This window comes from Dermacentor silvarum, chromosome 1, assembly GCF_013339745.2.
Source record: "Dermacentor silvarum isolate Dsil-2018 chromosome 1, BIME_Dsil_1.4, whole genome shotgun sequence".
In the NCBI taxonomy this organism is placed as follows: domain Eukaryota; kingdom Metazoa; phylum Arthropoda; class Arachnida; order Ixodida; family Ixodidae; genus Dermacentor; species Dermacentor silvarum.
In genome coordinates, this window is record NC_051154.1 from 392,944,863 (window position 1) to 392,958,249 (window position 13,387).

General features: G+C 43.8%; 2 long non-coding RNA genes across 3 annotated transcripts in view; one reads left to right on the forward strand and one right to left on the reverse strand.

Moving 5' to 3' along the window:
- LOC125942493 (uncharacterized) overlaps positions 1–6,784 on the forward strand; it is a 30,826-nt gene extending 24,042 nt beyond the window's left edge. For both annotated transcript variants that reach the window (XR_007465150.1, XR_007465151.1), the window contains one exon: positions 6,600–6,784. This is a non-coding gene — a long non-coding RNA (uncharacterized LOC125942493). The remainder of the gene's footprint in view (positions 1–6,599) is intronic.
- Positions 5,797–6,604, reverse strand: LOC125942497 (uncharacterized). Its single transcript, XR_007465156.1, has 2 exons — positions 6,305–6,604; positions 5,797–6,173 (listed from the first exon to the last, which is right to left on the reverse strand). It is a non-coding gene; the product is annotated as an uncharacterized LOC125942497 (long non-coding RNA).
- Positions 6,785–13,387: the final 6,603 nt, after the last annotated feature.

Below are 13,387 nucleotides of genomic sequence, written 5' to 3' on the forward strand. Positions count from 1 at the left end.
CTGATGATTGCATTACAGTAGAACCTTGCCGATACGTTCCCGCTTAATAGGATTTCCCGGCTCCTACGTTCACAATCGCGAAAAATAAACATAACCCCATAGAGGAATGTGTTAATATGTTTCGGTTAATACACTCCAGGAAAATACGATTATTCGGCAGCAACGTTCAGCATTGCGGCAAACTGCGGTCGTATGATACGTTCTGCAGCGAAAAATTATCATTCAGGTGTGCAAAAAGACTACTCTCATGTGCTTGTGAAGCGCTAAGCGGCAGACAGTGGCCGTGTGGCTTCTCTGCAGTGCTCAATCCCCCCCTCCGTGACTTCTCTGCATTGCTCGTTCGCCGAAGTGATGAAGTGCGGCAGCAGCGGCGAGCGAATTGACCTTTGCGCTACCTCGTCCCTCGCTTCAACGCGAACTACTAAGCGGCGAAAACAGGCGGACACCGCACATGCGCGGCGCTATGACTCGCCGAGATCGTAGCGGTGGTGTTGGCAGACGTAGCGGTGGTGTTGGCAAGCCTGATGACAGCGGCGAGAACGAAGGCTTGCACCCACCGGCTACCTTCGCCGGAGCCCTTGTTGGTCTGGAAGCCTTACAAAGCTTCTTTCACACGAAAGACAACGAAATGCTGATAAGGGTCTGCAATGTGTGCAAAAGTTGTTCCTGTCCAAGGGTGTGACGCACTAGCAGAAAATACAGTTGAATCGCGATGATTCGAACTCGAAGGTGCCCGAAAATTTGTTCGAATTAAAAGGAGGACTTATGTTTGACGTATTTGTTCACCATAGCGCTACGTACAAACGGTGCAAGTCGTGAAAAATCGCGGCGCGCAAGCACATAGAAAGTGAGGGCCTCGAAACTGACCACGCCGGCCAATGCTCGCATCCCGATAGCGCCTCTTCCTCTTCACAACCACAATCTCTCTCTCTCACACATCCCAATAATGGCTGTGAACAAAACTTCAGGGAGCGGGCCGCGCCGGCACGGCAACGCGCGCACGCGGTGACTGTTGAAGATGAGGGAGGAGGGCGGCAGGGAAGCGCATTTGGCTTCGGCAACCCCGTCACTTCGGTAGCTCTCTTTGCCCTCCTTCTCAACTCCCTCGTAGCTCCCTCATCTTCGACTGCCTCAGTACGCGCCCGCCGGCCGCCGCACCTGCCGGCCCTGCACCAGCTTAGCCCGCTCCCCGAAGTTTCGTTTTCTGCTGTTGAAGCGAGCGTTGGCCGGTGTGGGCAGTTTCGTTGGCCGGACTGGGCCTCTGCGTTGTGTCCCTCTGCGCCGCAGCCGCAGCATTGGCTGAGACCTCGGCAGGTACACGCGTGTTCCGGAGCCATGCTGAAACGGTGACCTTACCATTTGAACGAGGAAATTTTCGCCGCGGTATTTTTTTCTTGTTTATTTCTCCACGCAGCGTTTGAGGGGTCTCCTAAGCTTTTGCTTTATGGCGGTGTAGGAGCATTGCCAGTCGGAGGCACCGCCACGTGATTTGGCGTGCTGCTGAGAGCATTGTCGGTGCACAGTTATGTTTGAAATAACCGTCGCAAATGCTTTCGCGTTCGAATTACCGAGCATTCTCGCCCATTAGAATAGACATAACTTTGACGGGACCACAGCGTCAGTTCGAATTAACGAGATTCGACTATAACTATGTTTTGCAAGAAATAAATGTTTTCTGCCCTTACACCTCAATATGGGCTTGTTAGCTTCATGTTTTACTCGATCGGATCGCACGTTTTCCCGGATCGTACGTTTATTTTTCACGTATTTTTTGAAAACGTATAAACGAGGCTCTACTGTATTTATCATTCAGTAACTAGCCCTACTGACCAAGAATCCCTTCAGGCAAACCTAAACCACGGGCTAAACTGGTGTTCGCAGTGGATGATGACACTCAACCCTAACAACTGTAAGCACATGTCTTTTCACCACCGTCGCAACCCTTTTGTTTTCGAATATACCATTTCTAACTCCCCAGTCTTACAAATACTTAGGTATCACCATTTGTGATGATTTATCTTGGCGTCTGCACGTGACTAATTTATCATCTGCTAATAAAACACTAGGTTACTTAAAGCGTCACCTGCGGTAAGCCCCGCAACACGTCAAACTACAAGCATACATCTCCCTCATCAGAACTGAACTGGAATACGCATCGGCCATCTGGAACCTTCATCAAGCATATTTAACAAATGCCATCAAAGCGGTACAAATCCGGGCTACCAGATTTATTCACTCATCATACTCATACGACGTTAGCATATCATCTCTCAAATCGCAATCAGGTTTGTGTAATCTTTCTCCTCGCCGTCGCATTGCCAGTCTTGTTTTGTATCACAAGTTGTTTTATTCGCCCCTAAGACAAGAACCATACATCTGCGCACCCCCACCACGCAGATCCCATCGCATCGGTCACCCTCTGCAAGTTTTGCGTCCACGAACCCGTACTACCACCTTCGTGAACTCATTTTTCTCACGAACAGCAACCGACTGGAATGGCCTTCCCCACCATATCACTGCCATGACCTGTCCATCGAGATTTTCGACTCCTGTAAACGCCTGCATCTTGTAAACCCCACCCGTTATGTAACACCCCAATAGGGGTTTTTAAGGAAAATAAAGTGATGTGATGGGAGTGATATTGAATAATCAAATGGTTTTTAGTATTTTTGAACGAATTCAACACTTCCTGCCTTGCACTATGCTGTTTTTTTAATTCTAATGTTGGCATGTCTGCACAAAGTTTGACTGCAGGATGTCATTTTACATGAAAGAGTATTTGTGTGCATGACACCTTGTCGGCAACGTTCTGCTGCACAGAATGTTGTGAGTTTTCCTTTGTTTCGGTCACCATCTCACAAGCTACTCCTTTTGGAGTTGAAATGCAACATTAATGCAATACACATTTGATTTTCTAACAAAAAGAATCGAGCCCTGTTATCACCTTATTCTCCTCACTTGATGCCTAGTGTTAAATAGCATGATTGACACCATGAGCTTCAATGTGGTGTTCTATTGTGTGTAAGTGGGGGGCAGTACCTTAATTCAAGCAGCTTTTTCGATAACTTGTAGAAGTATTGCAGAATGCTGTTTGTTTCTTTCAGTCATTGCTCCCAAACTTCACTTTTGATTGTTGAAACAACTATAATGTAGTTTGGTATGTCTCGTGCCAACCTATATAATGTGAAGACTACTGTGTTGAAAAAAAAACACCTATTGGTTTGCCAGGAACTAAGGTCCATTTATTAAGCTTACACCTGTAGATGATACTGCAGAATGAATACTCACCCAGTAGAACTGTCGGAATCATTTTCCTGTATTAAAATAAAACTGAAGCTTTGAATAGCATCTGCACTTAGACTTCTTTGAAAAATGAGCCATTTTCTTGAAGTAAGACAGAGGTTCAACAGGAAGACAGAAACTTGAATTTGTCAACAATGCACAAATATAAACAGTGCTCAACTTTTCGCAATCTTGCACCTGGCTTCATGCATTTCATGCAAGGACAGGTTGAAGCTGGTCTTCAACTGATTGTTGTACATGAAAAAAATGCGGGTATGTATATACATTCACTGATCATGCACCAACATACGGCGAAACATGAATTGTAGCACATGCTTGAAGCCACTTATCAAAGATACATGGAAGACAGGCTCAGATGCACGTAATCACGTTCTTTCATTGACAGCAATAGCAGCTGTGTGGACACATCTATCGTTTTCTTTTTTAAAACAAAAAAGCTTCCAAGAATCAGACGGAACTTTTTGTCCTTGTACCTGCTGAGAACATGTCTGCTGTTAAATATTGCTGTGCAGTTGCATTGCTTATAATAATCCACTAAGTGACCGGACCCCCCTAGTGTACACGGTGCTTTGTCAATCTGTCGTTTACGCAATGATCACTCTCGCCAATCTAGCATTTTCCACATGACATACGGATGTAGTAAACGAGCCCAGCACTACACACCACGAAAGTGGTAACGTGCTTCGTGCATGCTGGACCTTTGTGCCCTCGGTTGTTTACGGCTTGGCATATGCGAACCAGCTTTTCCAGCGCTGAAAACAGCACAGGGACACCACATTTGGTGCCCCTGCTTTTCAAGTGGTTTGACAGGTGGTGGATATAAGGCACAACAACCGGTCATTTATCTGGCCGAGTCCAGGTGGCCGTTCGCTTTTGGTCCTCTGCACTTGACTTCTTTGAGGGGGCCTTCTAGCACGGAGGTGATGATCTGGGGGGGAAACCCGCCCTGCTAAGACATTGGGCTTGCTCTTGCAAGCTCATTGCCAGCCGGATAGCGGCGCTCTAATGTCATTGCTCGCAAATAAATTAATGACATAATTGGCGTTTTGTACTAAGAAAGGGTCTTCCACACAAAGCGTATCTGCCTTTTCAATTGATCTCGTTGACTGACTTTATTCTGTTCCAAAACCTGATTTACTCAGCTATGAGAACTTTTATCGAAGAATCTGACCCCAAGCGTTTATGAACTCCACTGGTTTATCTAGACAGTATCCTTGAGCCCTGTGTGGGATCAATCAGAAGTGGTGCAAATTTTTAGATGTCGACGACTACATGGTTTTTATATCAGGTGCTCCTAAGGACATTCAGACAATTTACAACAGTGTTCTTGAGGTACTTGAGCGATCTGCACTAGGTCTCAGTTTTACTCATGAGATGCCTGTCGATGATTGCTTGCAGTTCCTTGACCTCTTTTCCTCGGAGAACATGTTTGCCGGAAGTATCAACCAAGATAAAAAAAGTGAATCCTAATTTACAGTTTGGCTCACTCAAAGGTGGTTAAGTGTGGCATAGCTGCCTACTGCTTGTGCTCAGCTCTGAATAAGTTGTGCAAAGACCGGTGGCAATGAGCTGGTAAGAGCAAGAGCAACGTCTTAGCAGGGCAGGTTTCCCCCAACAGATGATTGTTTCTCTGCTAGAAGGCCTCCACAAAAAGGTCAAGTGCAGAGGATTGAAAGCTAAAGGCATCCGGACTCGGCCAGATAAAAGACCGGTTGTTGTGCCTTATGTGCGCCACCTGTCGCACGGCTTGGAAAGCGCAGCAACCAAGTGTGGTGTCTGTGTTTTCAGCACCAGAAAATCTGGATCGCATGTCCCAAGCAGTGAATGACCGGGGGCACAAAGGTCAAGCATGCACGAAGAAGCACGCTACCCCTTTCGTTGCGTATAGTGCTGGGATCTTTTACTACATCCCTCTGTCATGTGGCAAATGCTACATTGGCCTGATTCAGTTGTTGCATTAACGACAGATTGAGAAAGCACCGTGTGCAAGTCCAGGCACTAGCGGGATCCGGTCACATAGTGAACCTTTCTAAACGATGCCACTGCACACCAATAGTTAAGCACACGTGTTCTAGGCAGGTAAAAAGATTAAAAGTGCCATTTTTTTCTTGAAGTTTTTTTTGTATTCAAAAAGGAAGACAATAAATGTGTCAATACACTTTCTATTGCTCCATCAATAAAAGAACACGATTATGTGCATCAGAACCTGTCTACCGTGCATCTTTGATAAGTGTCTTCAAGCATGCACTACAATTCATGTTCTGCCGTCTGTTGGCGCATGAACAGTGAATGTATATACATAGCTGCACCTTTACATGTACTACAACCAGTCGAAAACCAGTGTTCTACCTGTACTTGCATATTTCCTCTTCTCTTATTTTTTCCCATTTCTTTAAAGCCCTAAAAATGCATGAGATGTTTATTTTCCAACTAGCTCAGTTGTGAGTATTGCGCCTGGTTATCGTACTGCCCCATTTTTTTCACCGCCTGTTCTTTGTTATTTTATGGTCATACCCAGTTTAATTTTGATCTCCTTATTTATTTTATTTGGCCAACATCTTTTTTTTCTTCGTATTTTGAAAAATGTGTATTCATAATTTGCTTTCATTTTCAATTTCCACTGATCTTAACGAAACACATCTTAATACAAAGTTTGTTTTTCTTAATTCTTCATTGCTTGTTTTCCAAATGTCCAAGCAGTTTATTTTAATTCCCATTTTGATTTCTGGGTAGACTAGGTCTACTGGATTGAATGCTTGCTTACAAGTGTAGATCCTTTTCTGTTCTGGTAACCCCTACTCCTTTTAAGAACTGACAGCAGTGCCCCTACCTGCTCCATCGTAATCACTGCTAAACAGTGCCTTCCCCAACTTTATTCGGCTTCTTTTGACCTACTACGTGCACCAGCATCTCCCCCAATGAGGGTAGGGGTGAGGAAGCTCTGCATACACAAAAAATGCTGCCCTCCATCGCAATCACGACTAAACACTGCCTTCCCAACTTAATTTTAACACTTCGGCTTCTCTTGACCTGCTACATGCACCAGTATCTCCTCCAATGAGGGTAGGGGTGAGGAAGCGCTGCATACACAAAATATGCTGCCAAGGAAAACAGTTGCTACACTGATTACAAGTACTATTGTCGCAATGTCGGCTACAGCAACATTTTTCCAACAATGCTGATTCATGTTTGTTTTTCTAACACATAAATTGCCGCTTTGTTGTGCTCTGTGATTATCCTTTTTTGTCACTTTCTTAGGATGGAAATTTATGAATGCTATTTGTTTCTCCTAACAGCATCAAGTTTATCCTTGCAAGGCATGTGGGATCAAGAACAACTTTCACCAAGAAAGAGTGCAAGACGAGTGGTTGAACAAAGTAAAGTGGTTTGTTTGTTCTAAAGAACTGGACAACTGAATTTTTGCACCAATTTGTGTATATTAAAGGCAATTCATTCATATCACAAAGTGAGCAGTGTTTTACCTTTTTAGCTATGTCTCTGTGTTGGCCAGACAATTTTATCAATAGCAACCTGCTGCTTCTAGCTGCCTTCGCGACATTTGCTTTAAAGGATATGTACTATTAGAGACAAAAGGGCCCAGGACACACAAACGTCGACCAAATTGCATCGCTGCGCCATCAGCTGGGTTCAGCCACGCTATCATTTGCGTTCAAGACCACAGGAAAAACTTTCCAAACGCAGATGTTAGTGTGGCTGAGCAGCGATAAAATTTGGTTGACGCTTGCATGTTATAGGCACTTTCTGACCCCGATAGTACATTCTTCAAACAATGAATGTTCTGTAAAATGTAATATGGGAAACACCTGTACTTTAACGGTTGGACCGTACAGATTCAGCATACAGCTTCTGCCGTTTTCTGTTCACAGGAAGCACCTGTATTTTAACGGATGAACCGTATAGTACAGATTCAGCATACAGTCTTCCGATTTCTAAACATGTGAAGCACCTGTATTTTAACGGTTGAACCATAAGATTCAGCATACAGAGCTTTCCGTTTTATGAATACGGAATACACGCGTATTTTCACGGTCACATCATATAGGTAGTACAGATTCGGCATACAGAGTCTTCTCTCTTATAAATACGAAAGCTCTCGTATTTTGTATTACGGTCTCTATTGTATGGCTGTCTGTACGGAAATGACCGTTCTTTAGTTACGAAAAAGTGTTCGGTCACAATTTACCTGCAGATTTTGCCATAAACCAGAGGTGTGTTTTTTACAGTGTAGAGAGCTTGTTCGCAACCAGGCTCTGATGTTGAGGGGCTGTGCATGCCGTTTTCCTAAGGAAAATTTTTGATCTTGATTTTAAAACTGATCATTTGCCATGATAGTTGGCTGTCTTTTTGTCACTAGTCAGTAGAGTTCATAGTTAAACTGAAATAGTCATCATCATCAGCCTATTATTATGTCCACTGCAGGACGAAGGCCTCTCCCTGCGTCCTCTAGTTACCCCTGTCTTGTGCTGGCTGATTCCAATTTCTACCTGCAAATTTCCTAACTTCATCACCCCACCTAGTTTTCCGTCATCCTCGACTGCGCTTCCCTTCTCTTGGCACCCATTCTGTAGCTCTAATAGTCCATCCGTTATCTACCATGGCCTGCCTAGCCCCCTTTTTTTTCTCCTAATGTCCATTAGAATATCGGTTATCCCAGTTTGCTCTCTGATCCACACTGGTCTTTTCCCGTCTCTTAACGTTTGGCCTAACATTTTTCGTTCCATTGCTCTTTGTGCGGTCCTTAACTTGCTCTCGAGCTTCTTTGTTAACCTCTAAGTTTCTGCCTCATATATTAGCACTGGTAGAATGCAATTATTGTACACTTTTCTTTTGAACGACAGTCAGGATTTGTCAATGCCTGCCGTATGCACTCCAACCTGATTCTATTCTGTAAATTTCCTTCTTATGATCAGGGTCCCCTGTGAGTAATTAACCTAGATAAACATAGTGCTTTACAGACTCGAGAGGCTGACTGGCAATCCTGAATTCTTGCTCCCTTGCCAGGCTGTTTAACATTATATTTGTCTTCTGCATATTCATCTTCAACCCAATTATTACACTTTCTCGATTAAGGTCCTCAATTTGTTGTAATTCGTCTCCATTGTTGCTGAATAGGACAATGTCATCTGCAAACCAAAGGTTGCTGATATATTGGCTTGATTCTCACTCCTAGGCCTCCCCAGTCTAAGAGCTTGAATACTTCTTCTAAGCATGCAGTGAATAGCATTGGAGAGATTGTGTCTCCTTGCCTGACCCTTTCTCGATAGGTAACTTTCTGCTTGTGGAGAACCAACGTAGCTGCGGAATCTTTGTAGATATTCGCCAAGATATTCACGTATGCCTCCTGTATTCCTTGATTACACAATGCCTCTATGGCTGCTGGTATCTCTACTGAATCAAATGCCTTTTCATAATCTATGAAAGCCATATAGAGATTCTATATAGGTTCCTTGTACTCCGCAGATTTATAATTACCTGATTGATGACATGGATATTGATCCATCGTAGAATATCCCTTCCTCAAACCAGCCTGCTCACTTGGTTGACTGATGTCAAGTGTTTCCCTGATTTTATTGGAAATGATCTGGGTGAGTATTTTATAAAATACTGAAAGCAAGCTAATGAGTCTATATTTATTTAATGTCTCCCTTCTTATGGATTAGTGTAATGTTGGCATTTTTCCAGTTCTCTGGTACACTTGAAGTCGGGAGGCATGCGTATTAAGGGCCGCAAGCTATTCAACCACGGTGTCTCCTCCACCTTTGAATAAATCGACTGTTATTCCGTCTTCTCCTGCCGCTTTTCCTCGGGTCAAGTCTTGCAAAGCCCTTCTAACTTCATCGCGACTTATAGAAGGAGCCTGTGTATCCTGTTTATCACTACTTCGAATGATGGTAGCGTGGCAACTCTGGGTACTGTAAAGGTCGGTATAGAATTATTTTGCTGCTTTTACTATGTCATCGAAATTGCTGATGATATTACCCCGCTTATCTTTCAGTGCATACACCTTGCCTTGTCCTATGCCAAGTTTTCTTCTGATTTCATGCTGCATCCATATTTTACTGCTTCCTCGATCTTTCCCATGTTATAATTTTGAATATTCCTTATTGATCAGTTTTGACAGTTGAGCGAGTTCTATCTGGTGTCTTGAGTTGGACATTTTTTAAACAAAGCTTTATATGGCTGGGCGAAATCGCCTGTGTACAGAAAACTATCATCATCAGCATTGGCACGAGCGTCGTCGTCTTCTTCCGCAGCTGGCTCATTTGCGCCCCTCGGGTTCGTCGTCGCCGTTTTCTTCCACAGCTGGCTGCGTTGCTGCTCATCATTCTAGCGTATTAACAGCGGAGCTGTTTAAAGGCCGTTTCACATGGCGCGATTTTCATTGCACCGCTAGTGCTATTTCCGTCGCATGCGAAGAAAATCGCAGTCGCAGGGTCGATTCTGCTATTTTCGGCTGCCACCAACTGATTGGTCGCAGCGATCGCTGCGATTTTCCGTCAAAATTATGCCAAGAGCTATCTCGCGGTCTGTTTTATAGAATGGCGGTGGTCGCTCAATGCCACTTTTATAGATACTTTTTTGTCTATAAAGGTTGGCTCAACAAGCCTCGAACAGTGCAACTAATTGAATGAAGCTTTGGATTGCGCAATCGGTACGTACATCAGCACCGACACGCGAACAGTGCAATAAAAACTCGTAGGTCAGATTCGGTTCTCTGATTTCTATGCGTTTGTTGACACGCTACGTTGCTAATCACGCGACGTTTTTTGTAGGTTCGCGTCGGGTGCTGATAGTATGTACTTTTGCATGATTTTCTGTTATTCACACGCGCTGCGTGTGAATAACAGAAATACTACGAGGTGCCCCTCACGGGAAGGCAAGGCCTTCGGATGTCGTCCCAATTTTCTGGTTGTAGAAACTACTCACGATATACGATAACGCCACAGTTGTTGCGCGGTATGCTTTTATGGACGGAACAATTTAAAAATTATGCAACTACGGACAAATGCTATGGTAAATAGGCCACGCTATACGCGCGACCATTTATTTGCAGTCGGTTGGTTTGGGCTTTCATGCGCATTTTCCCCAATGAATTATCTCATTTAAAGGTTCGGTTATGCTGCGAGACGCGACTGCTTATCAAGCCCGCGAAGCGAACGTGCAAACTATATATCGTAATGAGTGTTCTACAATAGCATATTTGAGGCTTTGACGGGGAATAAATAGTATTGTCAATTTGTTTTTGACGCAATATTTAAACAGTTGTTTTTTTCATTTTTCTGATGCATCATTTTTCTCCTGCACAAAAACCAATAAGCCTTCAATGTGTTGCAGACTTTGTATCCTTACTGCATCTGTATTAACCCTCACATTAAGAGGTAATTGCATATTTCGCTTACTTCAGTGCATCGAATTACTTTTGTTTATGCTGGTTGTAACATATCGCAGTATTTAAAGAAACTACTTCGCCATAAACATCCTTGTCTTTTCTTCCTTGCCTTTTCATCCTTGCCTTGCTCTATGTCTCTACTTCCTGTCAAACACATCCAATAATGCGAAAAGCAGGCAAACACCTTGTTTTTATAAGCAGTAGATAACCCATTAAACAAAAGCTAGGGTGCTGTAACGTAAAATGATTCCAAACTGTTTTGATTCCAGTTTCTGCAATCAGCCTCCACGATTGGTAAAAACGTTTTGGGGCCACTCCCAACTTCGCCTGTCTGGCACGCTACGTCACAAAAACCACGATAGCTCCCCATCTGATGTAACGTGTACACACGTATTATGCATGATGAAACTGCAAAAAAGAAAAATAATCATTCCTGATTCGACGCCTTTTCACCACTAGCCCTCTGCTATTGGTAAAATGCTAATGTTTGCTCTGCTAATGTTTTCTGGCTACGCCCACTTCGCCTGTCTGTCACGCGACCTCACAAAACCGCGAAAACTAACCACGTCAAAGTGACGTGTACGCGAAAAAAATGCATTAATATGCTGAACAAAACTGATTTTTTTCTGAATAGCCACAGACTGCCCCGATCCGAAAGGAATAGAAGATGGCTGCCCGCCGATCGCTCACGCCCTCGCTACTCGCACCTGCCGGTGAGAATGTATTTATTTGCACATGATATACCTTTTTGCGTGGCAGTAAAACGTTATCGAGCCCTTTCGGCATGCATATGACATCGCTATGCCAACTCTTCCTTGCTGAGGATCCGTTTTAGCGGCATTCTTATCCTTCCGTTGCACGCCGCCGCGATTTTCAACCAGAGACCGCAAGCTAAGTAAGGCGAAGCAGACCAATCGGAGAAGCCGGCAGCACCCTCTTCATGTGGTTATCTATTTTCACTGTGCTGGCTCGGCCCCATCGAAACCCCCTGCACTACGCGTGCTCCTCGCCTCTTGTCAGCCAATTAGATAAGAAAAACCACTGAGTGTAGACAATGTTATTGGTTTTGAAACTGAACAAAGATGACCTCGTTATAAACGAGGAGAGTGTTTGATTGGGTTGTTCAGACAACCCTGTGGGTCACCGCCCGATGCTTGCATCGGTGGTTACGTAAATTTGACGTCAGGAGTTTGGAATCATTTTACGTTATAGCGCCCCAGATTAAAATTGTGCAGGGAAGTCAGCCGGTGGCATTCCTTCCTGTGAATGATAGGATCTTTTCAAGTGTGGGTGGTTCTTGCATGTCCACAGCTCATAAAGCGTGCAGACTCATCACGAGGCATAGGTCTTGCCCATCAAGGTGGAGGCAATATTGCTAATGAGTCTGCAATTACATGTATTACTGCGTAAACCCGTATAGCCATATTTCATCATTACTCAGCCGAGCTTGCTCAGAGTCATATTCACCAAAATTCTACTTATCCGAGCTTGCTCTGACTCATATTCACCAAAATTATACTCGCCCGAGCTTGATCTGACTAATATTCACAAAGGTTCTACTCAGGCAAGCTTGCACCGAGTCATATTCATCAAAAATCTACTTAGCCCAGCTTGCTGACTGATATTCACCAAAATTATACTCGACTGAGCTTGCCCTGACTTATATTCATCAAAATTCTACTCAGGCGAGCTTGCACTGAGTCATATTCACCAAAAATCTACTTGGCCCAGCTTGCTGTGACTGATCTACCAAAATTATACTCGACTGAGCTTGCCCTGACTTATATTCATCAAAATTCTACTCAGGCGATCTTGCACTGAGTCATATTCACCAAAAATCTACTTGGCCGAGCTTGCTCTGACTCAAATTCACCAAAATTATACTCAGATGAGCTTGCTCTGACTTATATTCATCAAAGTTCTACTCAGGCGAGCTTGCTCTGACTCAAATTCATCAAAATTCTACTCAGGCGAGCTTGCACTGAGTCACATTCACAAAAATCTACTTAGCCGTGCTTGCTTTGACTGATATTCACCAAAATTATACTCAGATGAGCTTGCCCGCTTGCCCTGAGTACCACGTGACAATATTCACTAAAAGTTTACTCAACCGAGCTTGCTCCTACTCGTATTCACCAAAATTCTACTCAGCCAGGCTCACACGAACTCAGACTCATGGTTAGTTTGAAGTCTTAGTGAGCCGACGTTTGAGTGAGTTCACCGAGCTATGTGTACATTAAATTATGTGACCTGTGCGGTGAATAAGCAAACATTGCATATGAGTATGTGTTGCATCGGATGAAATAAGCACAACTGTACACACTGCAGTTATTTTTCTGGAGTTGAACTGACCGTTACGTGAAAGCTTTGCCTCATGTCGATTCAAGCAAGTGCATTGGATCTGCGTAGTATTTTTTGTCAATCCTGCTGGCTGTCTTGGCCATTACTGGGTGGCCACATTTTGCATATCTCAACACAAAGTTGAATAAATGACTGTGGGGCAATATATTAAAAAGAAAGGTGCTTGCATCACTGCAAGTATAACAATCAGAACATAATACAAACACTCGCAGTAAGATGCACACAAATGCTAAATACATAAACAGACGGAATCAGCTAGCCACCACCTATTAAAAATAAAAAGCACAGGCCAATGCTACAATGGGACTACGT